Source organism: Chenopodium quinoa, unplaced genomic scaffold, assembly GCF_001683475.1.
Source record: "Chenopodium quinoa cultivar QQ74 unplaced genomic scaffold, ASM168347v1, whole genome shotgun sequence".
NCBI lineage: Eukaryota > Viridiplantae > Streptophyta > Magnoliopsida > Caryophyllales > Amaranthaceae > Chenopodium > Chenopodium quinoa.
The window spans coordinates 1982577-2004461 of record NW_018743979.1 but is presented as its reverse complement, the minus strand read 5'-3'; positions in this window follow the sequence as shown (position 1 = coordinate 2004461).

Here is a 21885-nt window from a genome sequence, read left to right as displayed (position 1 = left end):
TCGGATGGGGGACCGTGAGGGTACCATCCACCGGTGAAATCGGGAGGCCAACCATAGTGGCCTGTAAAAAGATCTTGTTGCCAAGTAGGCAACAGGTCTAATTGAGAAGGCATGGCTAATGGTTTGGGATGACTAGGATCAACGTGGGGATAGTTGTAGTCACACCCGTCGGGCACACGGTAGTCATAGTGCCTGGAATCATCAGGGAATGAGCGTAATTCCCTATTAGGTCCGGGAGGTCCTGGCCAATAGGTGTATGTGGGCTTGTTGTCACCCTCTAAGACGGTATGGGACCGTGTTGTGGCGGCTAATATAGACAATTGACCGGGGAGGTAACGTCGCCTCTGTTGACTCTTGCATTATACTAGGCTTATTGATGTAGAAACTTGCCTTATTGGGTTTCAAACGGACCTTGCATCCCAAGGCTCATGCTTCTAAGTTGTTCCTTAATATCGAACATACCTTGAGTTTGTTGATGTTGTTGTTGTCGCAGTTGCCTTTGTTGTTGTTGTTGTTGTTTTTGTTGTTGTGGTTGTTGTTGTTCATCTTCATCATCATCTCCACCGTCACCCATTACAACATCTAATTGCCCATTGTCGTAGGGCACCTTCCTAATGTTTGGAATATTCCTATTAAGTGAGGTGAAGGAGGGTTTTGGGAGTAAGAAATAGTGGCGACGACTCACAAGCCACCTAAATAATTCGCCATTTGGGGTAGTAGCAATGAAATCCAACGTCTTAAGCTGCTTTAAGTCCAAATACATATCATTTGCTCCACCCACCAGGGTACAAGATTTAAGGAGCTCTTCATAACCAAACTTCATGGCCAATCTAGTGACCATAGCTCCACAACATACCTCCCCGGTCTTCTTCCCTTTTGAAACTGACACACAAGTTTGCATAAATAAGAAATCGAGATTCAACCTTTTCCCGAACTTCTCACGAGTAACAATCCACAAGCAAAGAATTCCTCCTTAGTAAGATTTCCCAAATCTTTCTTACTAAAAATGAATACCCAAGAAGCCTATGAAGGATTATAAGAATCGGGTGGATGATTTCACTAGCTAGGGAGGATTTAGAGGTGAATGCGTCCTTACTAGAAATGGCCCTCCATAAAGAAAATTCATCGTATCCCTCGAAGTTTTGGTGGATAGGGAAAATAATATTGGCATCCAGGTTAAAGTATAGGGCTTGGTTGAATTCCCGGAGAGATTTTGGTTGAAAAGTTAGAAGGAGATTTGGAAGTCATTATCACCAACCGGGGTACTCTCAAAAGAAGAGAGGAACTCAATGGTGGGTTCTTCATAGATCCATATAGATATTTTAACAAATGTGTCCAACCTAAGGTTTTGGAAAAGAACCTAAGGATCATCGTCAATCCCTAATTAAATCTTGTCATCCTTAAAGTAATGACGGTGCGGGATGGTCTTAGCTAGCTTAGCTTCCTCTCCTTCATTTTGTTGTAAATGGGCATGTGCTTGGTTTTGTTGATAAATTTGAGTAGGGGAAGTTGGGGATGTTGTGATGTTTCATGAGCTTTGGAAGATTGTCCTTGGGTATGCTTAGCACTCTTTCCCTTTTTCCCAAGCATGATTGCTTAAACAAGATAAAGCCTCAATTAACCAAAATCACCAACACTACACCAAAACTAGTACACACAGCCTCCGACTATACTCCTTCACAATTCACCAAATAAACCAAAGGTACTCTTTCAATCAAACACAACAACAAAATAAAAACAACAATAACCAAATACCACAAACAACAGAATAATGATAAATAATATAACAATACCCAATCAAAATTCGCAAAAATCAATCTACAAATAACGCAAGTTGATCAAATCATGAATAATCAAAATCTTTGCACAGAGATCATTAAAAACTGACAAAAATAAGGCAAAGAGTATGATTACCAAGAATGAAGCTTCCAAAGTGCTCCAAAGTGACCCACGAATACCACCTTGAAGGAATCCCTAAAACCCGAAAATGGGGATTTTGGGGTTTTTTTAAGCGGAAATTTGAGGAAAGTTTGTAGAAATTTGAAGAGGAAAGATGATTTATGAGAGTTTAAGGGTTAGGGTTTGAGAGGATTAGGAGAAAGAGAGTGGATTCAAAGTTTTAGGGGTTTTGGGAAATAAGAGGAAGGAAAAAAAAAGATTCGAATAAAACAGATTTCCCAGGTGCAGCGCGCTCGCGGTGGAGGCGCGATAAGGGTGCGACGAGTTCCTGCCAAAATCTTCTAAAAATAGGGGTATCAAGTCCCTGCGCCCACGCTGCAAGTGACGCGCCCGCTCCTTCGTTAACCACGCTCTCGGCTTGGTTCTAATTTATCCTTTCCGAAAAGATAAAGATCAAAAGAGTTCGAGATTGAAAAAAAACTTCTCTTTTTGATAATCCTTGTTCTATTCAAATTAAAATACGTTCGGATAAAATTTTCCCATCAGCAATTAAACTCCGAAAAAATAGATTATCCTTTTGAAATTATCGCGCCACAACAACAAAATTGCACCGCGATGGAACCAATGTGGCATGATACACTATAACGCTCCACAATGGTCTGAACGCAACGCGATGGTCCCAACGCACCGCGATAGTCCCATCGCACTGCAATGGACCGTGTCGCGTCGCGATACTGCCATCGCTTCGCGATGAAACCTGTTTTATTCCGATTCAAATTCTGATTTTTTTTTATCGTCTAGATACTCTTTTTCCTATAAATAGAGGTCGTTTTTTCGATTTTCAATCATCAATAATCATCATCATCACCTTTAATATTCTTAATCATCCATTCTCTCTCTTTCTTGATCCCACAGTCTTAGCCTTAGCCTAAGCACACTCTAAACACATTATTGATACTCTCCCAATTCATCCACCATTCCTCATTCACGAGATTTGAATTCTCCTAGCCATCCTCGACATTGCCTTTGACCTCGATGGGAAAGGTTGATAGTTCTGAGGGTTTGGTCCCAAATCTATATTTCAATTCATATTTGATTTATTTACTTTATTGATTTACCTTTCTTGAAGTTACTAACGTGTGTATGTTTTGATAGCCAGAAGGTTGAGGCATCAAAGTGAGTAATTCAACTGCTCTTTATTATTCTTTGATTTTGGAGTAGAAATCATGTTTTATGACTTCCTAGTATCATGTTAGGATGTTAATTATGACTTCCTAGTATCATGTTAGGATGTTAGAAAATGCTGCCATGCCTAAAAGTAGAATACAGTGGGGGCTCAAATTTGAGCTTGAAAAATTCCCTATAGTTTTTGGCGGCTTCGTTGGGGAGGATTTTTGGATTTATTCTTAAAATTTATTTTGGCAATTGATTTCGAATGAGTGGATGAGAGGATGAGACTTGAAAGATTCTAGATACTTATTGTGCGTAATTTTGATTATCATTGTGCATAAGTATAAAAAGGTTCGCATTGGAAAGACCATCTGTAATGCGTCAAAAACATAGGAATGTACGCGTAGGGAAGGCCAGAAATATCTTTCACAACTAGAATAAAAAAGACATTACGAAAAATCGGAAAAATATCAAACATAGAAACTGCCTCAGCGCGCCAGAAACATCGTAGGACGTGAAAAACTATTGCCAGACGATAGTTCCAGCCTTTCGGCGATGTGATCTGGCTACATTGCGCCAGAGTTCTGTCTTCCTATTTTGCCCGATTCTAGTACTGTCTCAACGATTTTACTTCCTGATTGAGTTTTTTCGGCTTTTCTGAACCCATATGTGTTCTACATATGGTTTTAGCCCTTGGGAATTCACGCTCCATCCACCCTAATGAACACTCCGTATAACATTGGGTGCATCCAAGTTTGTGAAGTCACCAAGCCATGGAAGCGAGTTAAACTTACGGGGTCCCATCCATCTTGCCAACCCTTCTAAGGTAAGGCTTCCGCGCGATGCATCTGGACTCATTACCATAGACCCTCTTGGACACCATAATCCTTGACCTCAGAGAACTAGAGCCATGGTTAGGTGGCAAGCTCATTGCATCATATTGTAACTACTTGACTACTTGTGCATCTCTTACTTGTGCATACCTTATTTGTGATTAAACTAACCCTTTGTGTTGACATGTTTCTTATAAATACAGTCTAATGAACTAACTAAGGAGTAAAAAGGACTTTTCTTAATGAACTAACTAAAAAGGACTTTGCTTAATTAACTAACTAAGGACTAAAAAGGACTATAGGGTTAAACCTTCGAAAGAGTCACCGAAAACAGATCAGATTGACGTTCCAGTATCGGCTTGAAAATTTAGTCTGTAGCGCAGAACGCTGGTCTCCATCGCGTTGCGATAGTCCTATCGCGCCGCGATGGTTCCAACATCCTGCGATGGTTCGGCTAATTCCTTCTGAGTTTTCACGTTGAGTCTAACTTCATGATTAACTAGTTTAATGAATAAACAAGGTCTTAACTTGGTCATTGTTTGAGTCTAACCACATGTCTAGTCCCATGGTCATTACGCAAGTCTTGTAAATATCACTTACACTCACGAGTCTTTGCACACACTTTGTACATACTTTCTCTACATCATGACCATGTCTTAGTTCCATGCATGAGCCATTCTTTCTGTCATTCGAGTTGAGGGTCCATCCCATTCCCGGAACTTTACATATCTTTCCACAAATACATTCTTTCCCTTTACATCACTTTCCATACGTTACATACCTTATACGACCTTTCTTCTTAAACACCTTCCACCATCTCATACTTTCCTCTTTCATGCTTTCCATACATATCATTCCCCTCATACACTATGATCTTTCCCCATCTATGCATGTTGAATCAAGTTCGAGTCATGTGATGGACAATAAGTGTCCATGGTTCCCCTTTCTAAAGGTTCTAGTCAACGAAGGAAGGGCGTTTAATTTGAGATAACACCTTTGTACAAGTACTCCTTTTCCAGAGCCCAGTTCGAAGAAAAAGAAAGGTGAAACTAATGGCAGCTAAACAAGAAAATGTTGACAGAATCCAAAACAGCGTAGATGATCTTGTTGAATTGGTCAAAGGACTCACCACTCGAATGAAAAAGGCCGAAGACCCTAATTAACATGTTCCACCTGAAACAATCAAATGCATCGAAGTGACATTAACCAAGTTTCCAATGACTATAAATACATTGATAGGAATACTAAGGAAATCTCACTGGAAAAGGATCTTCTTCCGCAGAAGTTCTCCGCCGCTAACATTCCAAAGTTCAAACCCACAGATAACCCTTACTTCCACCTGAGAGCTTTTGAGACAATCATGGGAATCAAGGTGGTCGATAAGAAAGATTTCCCCTCACTTTTCTCTCTTTCCTTAGAACTAGTATGTCAACAATGGTTCTTTTATATGGACTATGAGAAAATGGCTATTTGGGATGGTATTACGAATAATTTTATCGGCTAGTACAAGTGCAACATACAAGTAGAACCTGACCACATAGAGCTTGAAATTCTTAAACAAAATGAAAATAAAGGCTTCACTGCATTTTATAATAGGTCAGAAGGAAACTTCTGCCAAAATGATTGAAATTCTAAGTGAGGAAAGTCTGTGAGATTGTTCAAATCTCCAATATAAGTATCAAAAGCACTTGAAATACCGAACTTTGAACACTTAGGTCGTCTATGACATAGGCATTGATATTGAATATGACCTTATGAAATCGAAAGCTACTAACAATAGTAAGAACATTTGCTGGAAAGGAAAGAAGAACGACACTCATTCTTCTTCCGAAACAACCTACTCTAGTTACAATGTTAGCACCTACGATCTTAGTAATATCTTAACCATAGACAATCAAGGACCAAAAAGACAACAAAAGAAAGAGTTCACCCCTATTAAGATGAGCTATGATACTGCCTTCGATCGTCTCCATGCCAAGGGGCTCATCACTCCCATTGGACCTATTCAAGATCCAGCGTCAGAAAATAGATCACCTAATTGGAATCCTAATTCCCATTGTAAGTACCACCAAGGTAGAGGTCATACTACTGAGAGTTGTTGGAAATTAAAGGAAGCCATCCAATATTTGATTGATAATAACAAGCTTCCCGTTCCCCCTGTCGGCAAGAAGACCGAGTGGTAATGTGACAAGGCACAAGGCACTCATCTTTAGGATTTTCATTTTTTTTCTTTCTTATTTTGATTATTATTTTCCCCAATTAGTCTAGTATAGGCACCCTCCATATTTTTTCATAGATTTACTTTGTAAGTTTGTTTTTACCCTTTCCATTTTAATAAAATGAGCATCTATTTCTTTGCATATGATCGTTTCATTGCATTGCATTAAAAAATTAAAAAAATTAAAAAAATTCACGCTGAACTAAACACAAGGTATACCAATGATTTGAGGCACCCTTTGTAGCCACTTTATATCACCTTTACCCTTTCAAATACATGATCCTTTCTTGATAAACAACTTTTAGCCTCATCTGACGATAAACCTTCATTTCAACCCACATCTATCTAACCTTGGGATGGGATGGTGTGTAACTTATGCAATTTTCAAAGCAAAAGCTTGAGTGATTTTCACCAAAGTTCCCGAAGTTCAAAAATAATAAAAGTGAACAAAAGGGCAAGACTTCCAATGTCTTTGATATGAACACGTCTCATATTGTGTCTCTTATTGAGTGCTCGGCACCGTGTCTGAGAAACATGAATGCCAAATGAGTGATAGATCGTATGAACAGGATTTCCCACACTTAGCCAAAGAAGTATCAAAAATAAATCTCAGAATACAAAACAAAATACGAGTTCAAAAGAAAGAAATCTCAAGCACACAAATACAAAGAATCAAATGCAAGGTTTCACACCTTGGGGGCTTATTTTAGGTCTTGAGCCTTTATCCCTTCTTCTTCAACCTTTAGCCTAACCTCGTTACAACCCTTGAAAGAACTCCTTGAGGTGTACACACACTTGTGCGAGGTTTGGCTATAGCTACGTCGGCCTAATTCCTAATGGATATGTAGGCAACCTCACGTTGGGGTGCGCTCGTAATAAAAATGCATTCACGTTCATTCACATTCATGCATGATCATATCAAGGGATCTCCAATGCTCATCCCTATACATTTAGAGCTAGACTTGGGGGCTTGATCCCTTCTTCATTAGCCTACCTAGCCTAAAAGCCACCATCATTTGGCTCTTCTCAAATATTTTTTTGTATTCTTAGCCTTTGCAGCCTAACCTTAGTGTTTCTCTCACACACATCACAAATGTGTAGCCTAAAAATTCGTCCCTTTGGAACCCTTTATCATGTAATCTTAATACTACTTTGAACCATGCCTTGTGATCTTTGAATCACTCATTATCATAATCATCATCGCATCACAAAGTAAGGTACTTAAAGTTACCCAAACACTTTCATTATTGGATCAATCAATTGAGATAATAGTCTAGGATGCTACAATCCTTGTACCATGAGATACGACATTAATGCATACACTCGATTAACCTCATTCAACATTCAGCATCACCCGATTCATTCTTTTCCTTTTTCCTTTTGGGAATTTCAAAAACTTCGTTTTTTCACCAACACTTCATCCTTTTTCACGTCTTTCTTTTCGAGAGAAAGTCAGTACCCTCCACATAAACGATGGAAAATTTTGGTTTTTTGCCTTTCAAAGTTTCCCGAGCACAATCACAACACAATGCACACACGAGTCATGCACATTAAGTCATGTCACCACATCGAGTTGAGTATGCATACACGAGTCATGCATATTGAGTCATGTCATTTCACCATATCGTCACAACGACTTCAATTGAGTATATTGAGTCACACAATGAGTCGAGTAACACCAAGCCTTGAGTCAACCTTAAGCCAACCAACCACAATGAGTCGAGTACACCAAGTCTTTGGTCAACCCTAAGAAAACCACCAGCAAAGTCTTTTTGCAATATTTTATTTAGCAGGATACAACAATTTATTGAAGCTTCTGTTCGGAGTTAATCGAGCAATCTCACCAAATCATCGAAGCTCCTGTTCGCAGCCAATAAAAAAATTTAACCATCCATTACGAATTCTTCGAAGCTCCTGTTCGCAGCCAATTGAACACTCTCACCATTCCAAAAGCAATTCTTTGAAGCTCCTGTTCGCAGCCAATCGAACACTCGCACCTTTCCAAAGCTCTTTTGTTCATAGACGCGTGGACATTCCTTTCAAATCTCTTTTGATCAAAGATGCGTGGGCATCCTTTTCAAAGCTCTTTTGTTCAGAGACGCGTGGCCAATCCCTTCCAAGAGACGAGTGAACATTTCTTAAGTAAGCCCTTGTTCGGAGACGAGTGAACATTCCTTGAGTAAGCTCTTATTCAGAGATGCGTGGACAATTCTTTCAAAGCTCTTTTGTTCAGATACGAGTGGTCATCACATCGCTCCCTGAGAATTCGGAGTTTGTCACACAATTTTGAAGACTGCTCAAAGTGAGGTGGTCTTCGACAACGCCCCCTGAGAATGTGGAGGTTGTTACCCCTGATTAGAGAGGATGGCTCGAAGCGAAGCGGTCTTCGACAGCGCTCTTTGAGAATGTGGAGGCTGTCAATCAACAAACTTTGATTTGATGTCACCTAGAGACGGGTGCTCGACCATCCAAGATACGCGTTTCTCCCCCTTAACTCCTTTATTTGTAGACCCGACGCTTTTTGCAGGTATCAGCGTTAAAAAGAGTGATTTAGGATCACATAATGTTTTGAATCATTCTCCGTCCCTATCGAACTACTACTTTCACGTCTTTGATTAACGAGGTTTGTAAAGAGTTGAAGAGTCTTTTAAATTTCCTTAAGCCTTGACCTTTCCCCTAACCTTTCCTACAATGTTTTAATCCTTAATCATTTATTTCGTGTCTTTAGACACAAAATAATTCATTTCGTGTCCAATCCATAAAAATGTCCAAACCAGATTATTTTGGTCCATAATCCTGGTCCAATTATTTTTTAGTTGGATGGGGCTTGAAAAGAACTTTCCAACGATATACTATAAGTCTTAAACGAATAAGTTATGGATAAAATACTAAATCGAGCCCAAACCGGACTTAGGTTCATTTTACCTACGACACAATGATCATGTGGAGGGTCTAAATACCATACTCCCAATCCTAAACCCATAGGATTCCTTAGTAGCTTCTAGAATCCTCTAAAAGGTTCAAATTTATCCTTTCCGAAAAGATAAAGATCAAAAGAATTCGAGATTAAATAAAACTTCTCTTTTTTATAATCCTTTCCTTATTCAAATTAAAAGATGTTCGGATATAATTCGCATAGAAAATCCATCAAAAATCAAACTCCGAAAAAAATAGATTATCCTTTTGAATCATTGTGCCACGACAACAATATCACACAACGATAGAACCAAGGCGGCGCGATATACTCTAACGCACCGCAAAAGTCCCATCGTGTCGCGATGGATCCTGTCGCGCCACGATACTCCTATCGCGCTGCAATGAAACCAGTTTTATTTCGATTTTGGAGTAAAAATCATGTTTTATGATTTTCTAGTATCATGTTTAGGGTGTTTTTTTATGATTTTTTAGTGTCATGTTTAGGATAACTGTTGAGTAATTAGATTTTGATGATTGTAAACTAATGATGATTATCTATCTAACATGTTTGTTAATTTGTGCATAGAAAGAACAAGTTATGTTTGTAACAAGATCTATGGAACCTGAGCAATGACAAGTATGCATATAAGGAACTTGAGAAATATTATCTGATAAACAATAGAAGGAACAAGAACAATGATGAGTTATGGTTGATATGCATGATGATGGCAAAGGAACCATGAATGTAACAATGTAAATAGGTGTTTGCATATGTTAGCTTCATGAGGTAAGTATATATCTTGTTTATACATGAGTTGTGTATGTGTAGGAGTATATACGTGGCTTTAAGTTTTATTAGTTCTCTCACTTGAAGTTTGTTTGTGACAAACAAACTTCAAACTAATGTTCTCTTAAGTGTTTATGTGAAGACAGGTTCTGACTTAGGTGAAGTAAATGGGTTGGAACATAGAAGACTTCAAGAGGAATACAAGATAATGAATGAACCTAAAGCTAGCATGTTCTCCCACGAGAACAAAACCACAAAGGAACCTAAAGGTATTCTCTAATGAGATCTAGAAGGAACTTTTGGCAAGCTTTCCAACGAGAGTCGAAGCATGTTCCCTAACAGGTACATGAAGTGTTCCCTAATAGGTAAACACAAGGAGCTACCTAACAGAAGCATAACAACATGCTAAAGAGTGAAGCTTGGACTGCGAAGATGACAACAAGTTCCAGATGAACTTGGTCTGCGAGTTCCAACAATTTATGATGAAGAGTGACAACAAGTTCTAGTTAGGAACATGGCCTGCGGTTCCAAAATTGGAACGTTACCCCGAGATCCATAATACATCAATACTACAAGATTCCAGTACAAGAGTTTTAGAGAAGCAACATGAAGACAGAGATATTGAAGTATATCACTCTAGGATTCATGTAAGTATGTTGGACGTAAAAGTCAGTCTAGAACAAGTCTATAAAACCAATGTGAACTCCAGACAGTCAATGAAATTAGAGTTACTGACTGGTCAGTCACGAACTCAGATACTGTCAGAGTTCCGGAACCAAATATGAACTTAAGTCTGCACGTCTTTAAAAGTCGGTTTTACAGATATATATAATAACCTAATACGTGTATATCTTTTAGGGATTTGGTTTTACTGAATAAAGATATTTATTTCCTAATAAATCCCGTTTGGAAAAAGATAAGTTTATTTGGAAAGTATTTTAACTACAACATACGTTTTAAATAAAATCTGATTTTAAGGTAAGTATATCTTTTTATTATTGACATAATTTATTCTTAACAAAAAGATATATTTTTAAGAAAACTTATTTTTAGAAAATATCTTTTAAACATATCTTTTGATAAAACTTATCTTTTACGAAAAGAATTATTTGGGTGTACTATAAATATGCTCATATGTAATCATTCAAAGTTGAGGCTGACAAAGTGCAGTGGTCGTGCTTAATGGTTTCATCCTTCACCACGAAGCTAAGTCAGTCCTCTTGGTCAAAGTTCCGGTCAGCGTTTGGTTTCAGTTCGTCCAATCAGTTCCAGACAGATCTCGAGTGTCTAGCATATTATTTTTATCTCTTTATTCATTTATATGTATTTAGAGTTATTCTTTTAGATATTGTAAAGGGAAAAAGGATTTTGAGTGTTTTGTATATTAGGGTGTGAGTGTTCGTGAGGATTCTCGTTATTGTAATTGATATATTGCTAAGTGTGAGCTTCTAGGATGAGGCCGAGTGAGTAGTGCCCTAGGAGTACTACTGGGGACTTGAATTTGGGATTCAAGTCGAGTGAAGAACATCCACGTTCTTGGTGAGTTCCGGATAAGAACTAGGTAGCAAGTTCAGTCAGGAACTTGTAAGAAAGGTCTGGTTGTAATAGGTTGTAACTAGGAGTGTTTGGCTTATTATAGTGGGTTGGTTTGGTTTGAAATCCCTTACAGGATCGAGGTTTTACTTTTAGTTAGGCCTTGGATGGTTTCCTCGTAAAATCTGCTTTGCATTGTCTAAGTTCCTAATAGCAAATCTGTTTTATATTTCCCAAAAATTAGGTACTAGAAACGTACTACAATTCACCCCCCTCTTATAGTATATCATCTAAACAAAAATTGGTATCAGAGCCAGTGCTCTTGATAAACTAGGGAACCCCGAGGAGCAAGTTCCAGGCTAGGATGGATATCTACAAGGAATACAACGAATGGAACTTATCCCTAGAACATTCCCAACACCACGTAAAGACCAAAATCTGCCTGTAAAGTAGAAATTATTCAAAGATGAACATCTTTGAGGTAAGTATCTCATCTTTGATGTCTTGGTTATATGCATGCTATTATGTGTACAAGTTCCTTGCAGTATTTCTAGTAAAATTGTTGATTTTGTTTTTAATGTTTTTAAATCAATTTTGTGTAACCTCAAATTTGATTTAAAAAGCATTTTTCAGATTTACAAATTGATTTATTATTAAAGAATCAGTTTACTAGAAATAGTTCAAGGAACGTTCTGTGTAGAATTATGTATATTTGATCACTTGGAAGCTGGATTAACCGTGAATAGGAACTTAATTCTTTAAGCAAGGTGATGAACGTATATTTTGAATATTTTCCAAAGAATGATTAGATCATGTGTCTTGACTACTTTGAATATTTATTATTTAGATTCACGATGTCTATTGTTAGTAAAGATAGTTGGTTTAACCGCAGTTGTTTTAAATATGGATTATTGATGGCTATTACTAACAAGATGGAACCCAATATATATTGGATAACCAAAACCAAAAAGTGACTGATTTTGCAGGCTTTGTGAGTGGAGACAACCTATTTATAATGATGATACTTTGGTTGTCTATTTATTAAGAAATATACACAAGTTCCTCTCACAAAAAAGTCTTTATAAGAGGTTTGTAGTTGGTGAAATTTTGGTACTGGTAAATATGTAAGTTGCCTTTACATGCCTTTGTAAATCTTGGTCATTCATATTTGGTATATATTGATCCTTCAAAAATTCCTATTGAACCTCAATTCCATATTTCCAATGTTTATTTGCGAAAGGATGTAAACAAGAAGTTGTTTTGATTTTTATAATAAAAAATATAATAAACTAATTTCTCTTGTAGTTTTGTGCTGGTTATTAATGATTGTTTTGTAGGTTTAACCATTGAGATAAATCAGTGCATAAAAGATTGTTCCATCTAGAAACTTGGTGCTGAAACTAGTTGTTGGAACTTGATGAATTTGGATTGGTAAAACGAATTAGTAATACAGGAACAACAAAGCACTATATCAAGGTTCTATAGAAGTTAATGTATAAGTTCTTGTTCAACATCTTGTTCAAGTTCCAGTCAAGTTCCTATCGATCAATGTTCCTTGGAACAAAGCATAAATTCTTTTAACAGACCCTTACGAAGGATGATGAAGCAAGATGATTATCTTTGATTAACTGTTGGAGATTAAAAATTTCGTTTATAGAACGACATCCAAAAGGGAGTATTCTTACAGGAACTCTATGCTCCAATACTTTTATGCTTTAGGTCTTATCTATCTCTTTTAACTAACCTACTGACGTTTTAAAATCACAAAAGAACTCTCTTGGGTTTTGATTTTTCAGATTATATCTTTTGATTGAATATATGAGGAGCTTTGACAAGGTGTTGAATTAATTTGAGATTAAATTAACATGTTCCTCTACCCAAGATAATTTGGTCGAAAGGAACAAACAAACATGTTCCAACTGGATCTCAACATGAACATGAAGAGTACAAGGTTCTTAGTAGGAGGGAACTCGTAGTATCTCGACAGTGAGGTTTCAAAGGGATAATGAAAGTCAAATCAAGATATCTCCTGCTATAAGCCTACAATGGAAGAACTTTGACTTATAACATTAACACGAAAGGTAAAATTGTTGCATAACAAGAAGTTAGTAAGTCAAGTTCCTATCCCATTATGAATATTTTCTTGTCGAGTTTTTAATGCACATTCTGGTTGTTATTTTCAAAAATCTTATTTCTAGATGTTTTATGGATTTAAGATGACATGATCAATAAAAAGTGAAAATGTCATAAATGAAGGGAATCAAATAAGGAACACATCATCTGTGGATCTCAAGTTGGTTCCAAACAACAATCTGACATTTCAAGGTTTTATTGAAGATGAAATACTTCTATGTCATGTTTCAAACCTTTAATATGTTGATCTTCTAGTGCTTGGAAAACCTAGTAGGAATTTGATAATATAAGTTCCAAACAGGCTAAGATCGAGAAGCACGAGAATCACAACATGTTATATTCTCTTTTAACATCAGAAAGATGGTAAGCAACACTAACCCATTGGATCATAGTGATATGTATCTATTTACCGTATGATATTTAAAGGCAAATTGAAAGAGATGTCTTGTGTATAAGTGATGAATGCAAAGGGACTCTTAGCTACTTTCTTTAATGGAAGAGAAGAATTATATTGTTGATTTTATAGTCTTTTCTATAACAGGGATATTTAGCTAAGTGATCATCTATTATAAAATTAAAGATCTAACAATGGAACCTAGTTCCAGCCATGTTTGATGTTTCTTGCAGGAACAAGATTAACAACAAGCTTTCAACTTTGAATCTTAGAAGACACGAGGAAAAAAGATGTTATTTGGAAGAGTTTTCAATACTTCTTGCTACATCATCAATATGGAAACAATAGATCTTTGATTAACAAGACACCCTAAGTTTCACTTAGGGAAGGTTGAAGAAAGAAGTGATAAGGCGATTTTCTTAAGCGCCTAAAACAATGAAACATAAAGAGTTTACAGTATAATGTTTAATTTGCAATAAGTGAACATATTTTGTTTTGAGACTAACATGCATGTTTTCACCCATCAAACGGGTTATAAAAGATGAACTCACAAGTTTTTTTTAGAACTAGCTGAGTTCTTAGTAAAGAAATATGTCACCAAGAATAATAGCAAGGGCTAGCTACATCACCTTATGTTGAGGAACTTATAGATGTGAAGTAGGTTCCAACTCATGCATCAATGTTCAATGAAATCAATACAAAAAAAATAAAAATAAAAAAATAAGCAAGTTCTGACGGGGTTCCAAAGCTGAGATAATATTTGTTCCGACCAACAAAATCTCAATAAATTAAGGAACTACAGTGTCTTCCACACATTTTTAACCAAGGCTAAGCCTCACACTACATTGAAGCATTTGAGGATGCAGTTTGAAGATTAGATGTGCAACAAGAACTCAATAAGCTTAAAAGGAAGAAGGTGTATGTCACATCTTGAACCTATTCTAGAACTCCTAAAAAAGGTCGGAGGTTAAAGAGGGTGTTCTAGAAAAATCTTATTGAGTAAGGCACGTAAAAGGAAAAAGGCTAGGTTGGTTTTCAAAAGAAACAACCAATATAAAGGTATATATTATTTTTAAGGAACTTGTTGCTCGTGTAGCTAGACTTGAAGGTAATTGAATATTATTTGTTCTTGCTGTTTATATGGGATTAAAGCTCTACCACATGGATGTCTTTCATACCTTTTGTATGACATTGTGTTATAGGCGTCTATGTGGAACATACTCTAGGATAGAATGCTATCCAAGTTCCTTCTTGAAATTTGAGCTTTAAAATTGTCAATTTTTGTTTTCAAGATGGACTAAGTTATTAGTTGTACTTATTTACATTGATTATATTTCTAGTACAACTAACGAACCATTGTGCATTGGTTTTTGAAAATTCCATGATGAGAAAATGTATTTGTAAGGATTAACCACTGACAATGGAACTTGAGTTAGAAGTGGAAATTCATATTAGATTTGAGATCATTAAGGAACAGAACTATCACTTCAAGAACTCTAAGGAAAGCCATCAAAATCAACCAATGTTTCAAAGTTATATCTTTACATGTTAAGAGACTACATAAGGTATGATTTCCTATTCACATTATGTCATTATACATGAGTGGAATTGATAAATCATTAGTATGAATGTGGTATGTGAATTTTTGAATCGATTACCATATGCTTATGTCTTGGCTTGTCACATTCTTGTATATTGCTAAATGGAACAAGACTTAATGAAACATAACACGAGTATAAAGTATTATTTTCCTTAAGTTATGTCAAGTTGGGGTTCCTATGCATGTAAACTTGAAGTAAAATATGTGCGCTTATTAATGTGTCACACTTAGTTCTTGTGTTGTAAAAGACATACTCACTTGCCTAAAAGTATTAGAGGTCTCATAATAGAATAATGGATCTTGTCAAACACGAATTTCCTAAGTTGTCAAAGGAACAACGGAAGAAACTTTGATAGAACAAGACAGGTAAGTTCCCAGACCGTTTGTACCTCACTTGTTTAAATTTTAGAGGGGACTTATCTTTTTGCCAAATTTTAAGCATCCACACCATATATCTTTGATTGCAACATTATTCTACAACTCTAAGTTGTGACCATGTTGCATGTACTTTAATTGTTTAATATTTTCAGAAAATCGAAGATTCTTACTCACCAAAATTCCTTTTTCCGTTCATACACTTTTACTTCTTATTCTCACTTTTGACGTGCTCTAAGTTGAAAATTTATCACTTTTTTTTGGTTCGATGAAGAAAGGTGAATACAAGTTGAGGGGGTAATTGAAGAAAAATCAAGAAGTAAGAATTTGAAAAGGAAGAAGAATGGGAAGGAACTTAGGGGGAATAAGGTAGGAACCAAGAAATCAAGATGGTTCATTTCTAGTTGTGCAACTCAAGTGTACGAGTAAGTATTATCTTCATTGGATTTAAATGTCTTATTCTAGGAATGAAAAATCATTGTAATGACACCCTGTTAGAAAAATAAAAAAAATCGAAAAAAAAATAATTGGAAAAAATAAGGGGGTGATCAAATATTTTATATGAAGAATATTGAGTGCTTTGATGTCGTGTACTCGTATAATTGGTAAGTTAGTGAAGGATCAACAATAAACTTAACGTTGAAGGAACTTAACTATGAAGCTGAAATCTATTAAGTTCCAGTGAGCAGAATGTTCCTTAAATAAAATTGATTGTGGTTGAAGAAAAGGAAACTTAGTTATCAAATATCAAGATGAAATGTGTTGTATTTAGAAGGAGGTTCAAGAGTATGAGGTGAAGAAAAAAATGCAGGAACCTCATCTCAAAAGGTCTAAACAAAGAGCACAAATTCCACTCCATGTTCCCTCTACTCACTTTGTTACATAACTTCTTTCTTTATCCTTTGAGCTTGAGTTTTCATTTGCCTATCCATGCAATCCATTTCTAACTTTTAGCCCTAATCTTTACCTGATTTTTAACTTCTTATTTGTCGAGTTCAATTAAGGATTTTGATGTTGGGTCTTTGGATTGTGAGTTGGAAATTAGTTTAGAACTGGTATCTATGTTTGAAAAGTGAGTACCTTAAGGCTTTTAGGAACCACAAGCGTTTAACCATTATATGTTTACTTATTATATGATGGTAGGTGTGACAAGTAACTTTTGTGTGTGTATTTTACGGAAAATATACTTGTGGAACAATACCCATTTTGATAATGACAAAAGGGGATGAATATGTATGATGCTTATGGTATGCATTAATTAAGTCTAAAGTTCTTTTACATCATGATCTTTAATAGTATATATTTCCTCCGTTCTAGTAATATTGCAGCAACTGGACTTTTGCATTATTCATCATACTTGTTTGACCACAAACTATGATTTATACGTATAGTAAAATATAGTCATGTGGAGTCTTGTTAGATTCGTCTCATAAAATTCTATCATAATATCAACTTTTTATAATTTTAATTTTTATATAATTATAGATATTTAAAATATAAAATGTGCTTTAGGATGCGTAATTTCATCCTTGTTGCGAAATTTGTAGAATAGAGGAAGTATATTGAAAATGATGTGTATCGCTAGTTCCTGACTAAGTAAAGTTCCTTTGTATGTCTCTAACTGGTTTTAATGTTATTTCCTTGAAGAACTAAGGGGAATAACTATACAACGATTTATCCTTTAATGTGTGATAATCATCATTAGTTTATCATCATAAAAAAGGGGGAAATTGTTGAGTAATTAGATTTTGATGATTATAAACTAATTATGATTATCTATCTAACATGTTTGTAAAGTTGTGAATAGGAAGAACAAGTTATGTTTGGAACAAGATCCAAGAAACTTGAGCAATAAAAAGTATATATATAAGGAACTTGAGCAATATATGATAAGCAATAGAAGGAACAAGAATAATGATGAGTTATGGTTGATAAGCATGATGATGGCGAAGGAACCATGAAGGTAACAATGTCAATAAGTGTTTGCGTATGTTAGCTTCATGAGGTAAGTATATATCTTGTGTATATGAGTTGTGTATGTGTAGGAGTATATACGTGGCTTTAAGTTTAATTAGTTCTCTCACTTGAACTTCAATCTAATGTTCTCTTAAGTGTTTATGTGAAGACATGAACTAACTTAGGTGAAGTCAATGGGTTGGAACATAGAAGAGTTCAAAAGGAACAAGAGAGAAAGAATGAACCTAAAGCTAGCATGTTCTCCCACGAGAACAATACCACAGAAGGAACTTGAAGGTATTCTCCAATGAGATCTAGAGAGAACTTTCAGCAGGCTTTCCCACAAGAGTCGAATCATGTTCCCTAACAGGTACATGAGGTGTTCCCTAATAGGTACACACAAGGAGCTTCCTAACAGAAGCATGACAACAAGCTAAAGAGTGAAGCTTGCACTGCGAAGATGACAACAAGTTCCAGATGAACTTCGTCACCGAGTTCAAGCAAGGTATGAAAAAGAGTGACATCAAGTTCCAATTAGGAACTTAGCCTGTGGTTCCAGAATTGAAACGTTGCCCCGAGATCCATAATACATCAATACTACAAGATTCCAGAACAAGAGTTTCAGAGAAGCAACATGAAGACGGAGAAATTGAAGTATATCGCTCTAGGAGTTATGTAAGTATGTTAGACATAAAAATCAGTCTGGAACAAGTCAATAAAATCAAGGTGAACTCCAGACAGTCAATGAAATTATAGTTACTGACTTGTTAGTCAGGAACTTAGAGACTTTTAGAGCTTCGGAACCTAATATGAACTTAAGTCTACACGTCCTTAAAAGTTAGTTTTAATGATATATAAATTTACCTAATACGTGCATATATTTTAGGGATTTGGTTTTACTGAATAAAAAAAATAATTTATTTTCTAATAAATCCCTTTTGGAAAAAAGATGAGTTTATTTGGAAAGTATTTTAACTAAAAGATAAGTTTTAAATAAAATCTGATTTTATGGTAAGTATATCTTTTTATTATTGACAGAATTTATTCTTAACAAAAAGATATATTTTTAGAAAATATCTTTTAAACATATCTTTTGATAAAACTTATCTTTTACGAAAAGAATTATTTGGGTGTACTATAAATATGCTCATATATTCATTTAAATTTGAGGCACACAAAGTGCAGTGGTCATGCTTAATGGTTTCATCCTTCACCACGAGGCTAAGTTAGTCCTCTTGGTCAAAGGTCCAGTCAGGGTTTGGTTTCAGTTCTTCTAGTCAGTCTAGACAGATCTCGGGTGTCCAACATATTAGTTTTATCTCTTTATTCATTTATATGTATTTAGAGTTATTCTTTTAGATCTAGTAAAGGGAAAAAGGGTTTTGAATGTTTTGTATATTGGGGTGTGAGAGTTCGTGAGGATTCTCATTATTGTAATTGAAATATTTCTAAGTGTGAGCTTCTAGGGTGAGGTCGAGTTAGTAGTGCTCCGGGAGTACTACTGGGGACTTGAATCTGGGATTCAAGTCGAGTGAAGAACATTCACGTTCTTGGCGAGTTCCGGGTAGGAACTAGTTAGCAAGTTCAGTCAGGAACTTGTGAGAAAGGCCTGGTTGTAATAGGTTGTAACTAGGAGTGTTTGGCCTATTATATTCGATTGGTTTGGTTTGAAATCCCTTGGAGGGTCGAGGTTTTACTTCCAGTAAGGCCCTGGATGGTTTCCTCGTAAAATCCTCTTTGCATTGTCTAAGTTCCTAAAAGCAATCTGTTTTATATTCCGAAAAAATTAATAACTAGGAACATGCTACAATTCACCCCTCTTGTAGTATATCATCTAAATAAAAATAACGCTTTGACTTTATTATTAGTGACATTCTAGGATTTGTTATTAATTCGTTTAGAAATATGCCTAGGATCTTGCTATTAACGATGTTTTGATGATATTATTATGATGATGATTGTAGTGTCAATTAATCATATGTTGCTTGATTATTCATGGTTTATTGCTATTGCTTGGTCATGCCCCTTTTGTAATTTGTACTTGAAATCACGCCTAATAAGATAATTAATAATTTGATTTAGGCTGATATGATTTTAATTTAAGTGATCACCAATAATAGATTTAATGGTGCATTAATCATCAACCAACGTAGATTAAATATGCTTAGGATTAATTTGATATATGTATGTTGATTGGAAAGCGCACATGAATATCATAAGAATTAAATCGAGGTCTATTTACGGCAGGTTCTATCTCTTTTAGGTTGGATTCGTACCATCATCCCCGAATATCTAGTCATGGTTCCGGACCACTACGGAGTTAGTGATCTCCGTGATCGTAAATGGGATGTAACCTTCATACCCGTGAACTGTTTACAAGTTCCTATAACTTGTTGGCGACTCTTTTATCTGTAGCTTCTTTTCCTTGGAACGTCGCCATGCCTAAAAGCATGAACACAGTGGGGCTCAATGATGAGTTTGAAAAATTCCGTACACTTCTCTTGATTCTTTCCTAAAGGACAAGCCTTGGAAACCTGCAAAAAGGCATCATGGAAGAAAAGTAGAAGAAATAAAACCGCACAAGGAAAAGCAAAGGAAACTCTACATAAAAGGGGCATTTATTCAAGCAAACGAAGATACGAGACTTAAGAGTAAAACTTAGCTAAAACATGCCAAAAACGATTAAAAAGAGATTAAAACTAAAGGAAAACCTACCCTAAGGGTGTCATAAAATTACACTCATCAGCCAGCTATGATGGTGGTGGCGATAGCTTACCATCGTGCCATGGGTGGTGCGTATGGTGTGAAAGGGGAGGGGAAAAATAAAGAAAAAGAAATAGGAGGAGAGAGAGAGAGAGAGAAAGTGAGTGGGTTTACTTCTAAGGTATTATCACCTTGGGTAAAATCTGATTTTTGCTTTTGGGTGTGTATTTATACTTTTCTCTAAAACCCTCTTCCTACTTTATTTTCCCTATTTACCCTTAATGAATCATACTCCCACTCAAAGTAGGTGTTGACTCTATTTTTAAATCCTTTGACTCTAAGATTCTTTATAAATTAAATCTGCCCCAAAGTTTGTTAATATAGAAATAAATTATTTTAATAAATTAATAGATGGGTTTTATTTAAATAAACCTTTGAAAATATTACAATACCATAAATAATAGATTTCAAATAATGCAAATACATTTATAAAATAATACTTTAATTTATAAACTGTATAAAAATACGGGTTATTACAAATTAAATTAGTGAAAGTTTTAAAATTACCTTGTTTTTTGAATGCTGGTTTTTTGATTGAGTGTTATCACCTTCAAGTTCTTCTCTAATATCCATGTTTACGCATGAATGAAGTTTCTGATCTTTAGGATTTTTGAGAATGGTTATGGGGGTTTTGAGTGAAAATAGAGAGTATTGTGGTTTTGAAAATGAAAAAAATGGTATTATTGTTTTGAAAATAAAAAAACTAGTATTTTCGCTTTTAAACCTGTATTTATATCTGACACATGACGTTACTCGCTTCTATTAATTGTAAAAGCCTTAAAACGTTGTTGTTTGACAGGGGGACCACAATTTAATAGCTAGTCTTGAGTAGGGATGGAAATAGATCGGATTTGGATTGGATTATGCAAAATCCGACTCCAACCCTACAATATATCGGATTTTTAATCTGCCTCCACCTTCGACTCCAATATTCAACTCCAAGAATCCGACTTAAATGTCCAACCTCCGAATTCGTTCCAATCCGACTCCAACTTTGACTTTAAATTTAATTTTGACCCAATTATCAATAACAACCTATATATAATCAACTTCAAAGACGTATAACTTCATGAATCGAATAAAAAAATATATATAAGTTCATAGAAAAGTCGTAGTTTGATCGGATAAGTCGGATTCTAAGTATACTCTGACTCCGACCCTCCTCCGACTCGGAGTCGGATTTTTTAAACAAAGTCGGATTCAGATGATTATTTCTCGGATTCGCTTCGTGTAGACACATAAAAATATCTCCCTAAAGCCAAACCCGATGATGAACAACCTTTCGCCGTCATTATTAGTCGGGTCAAG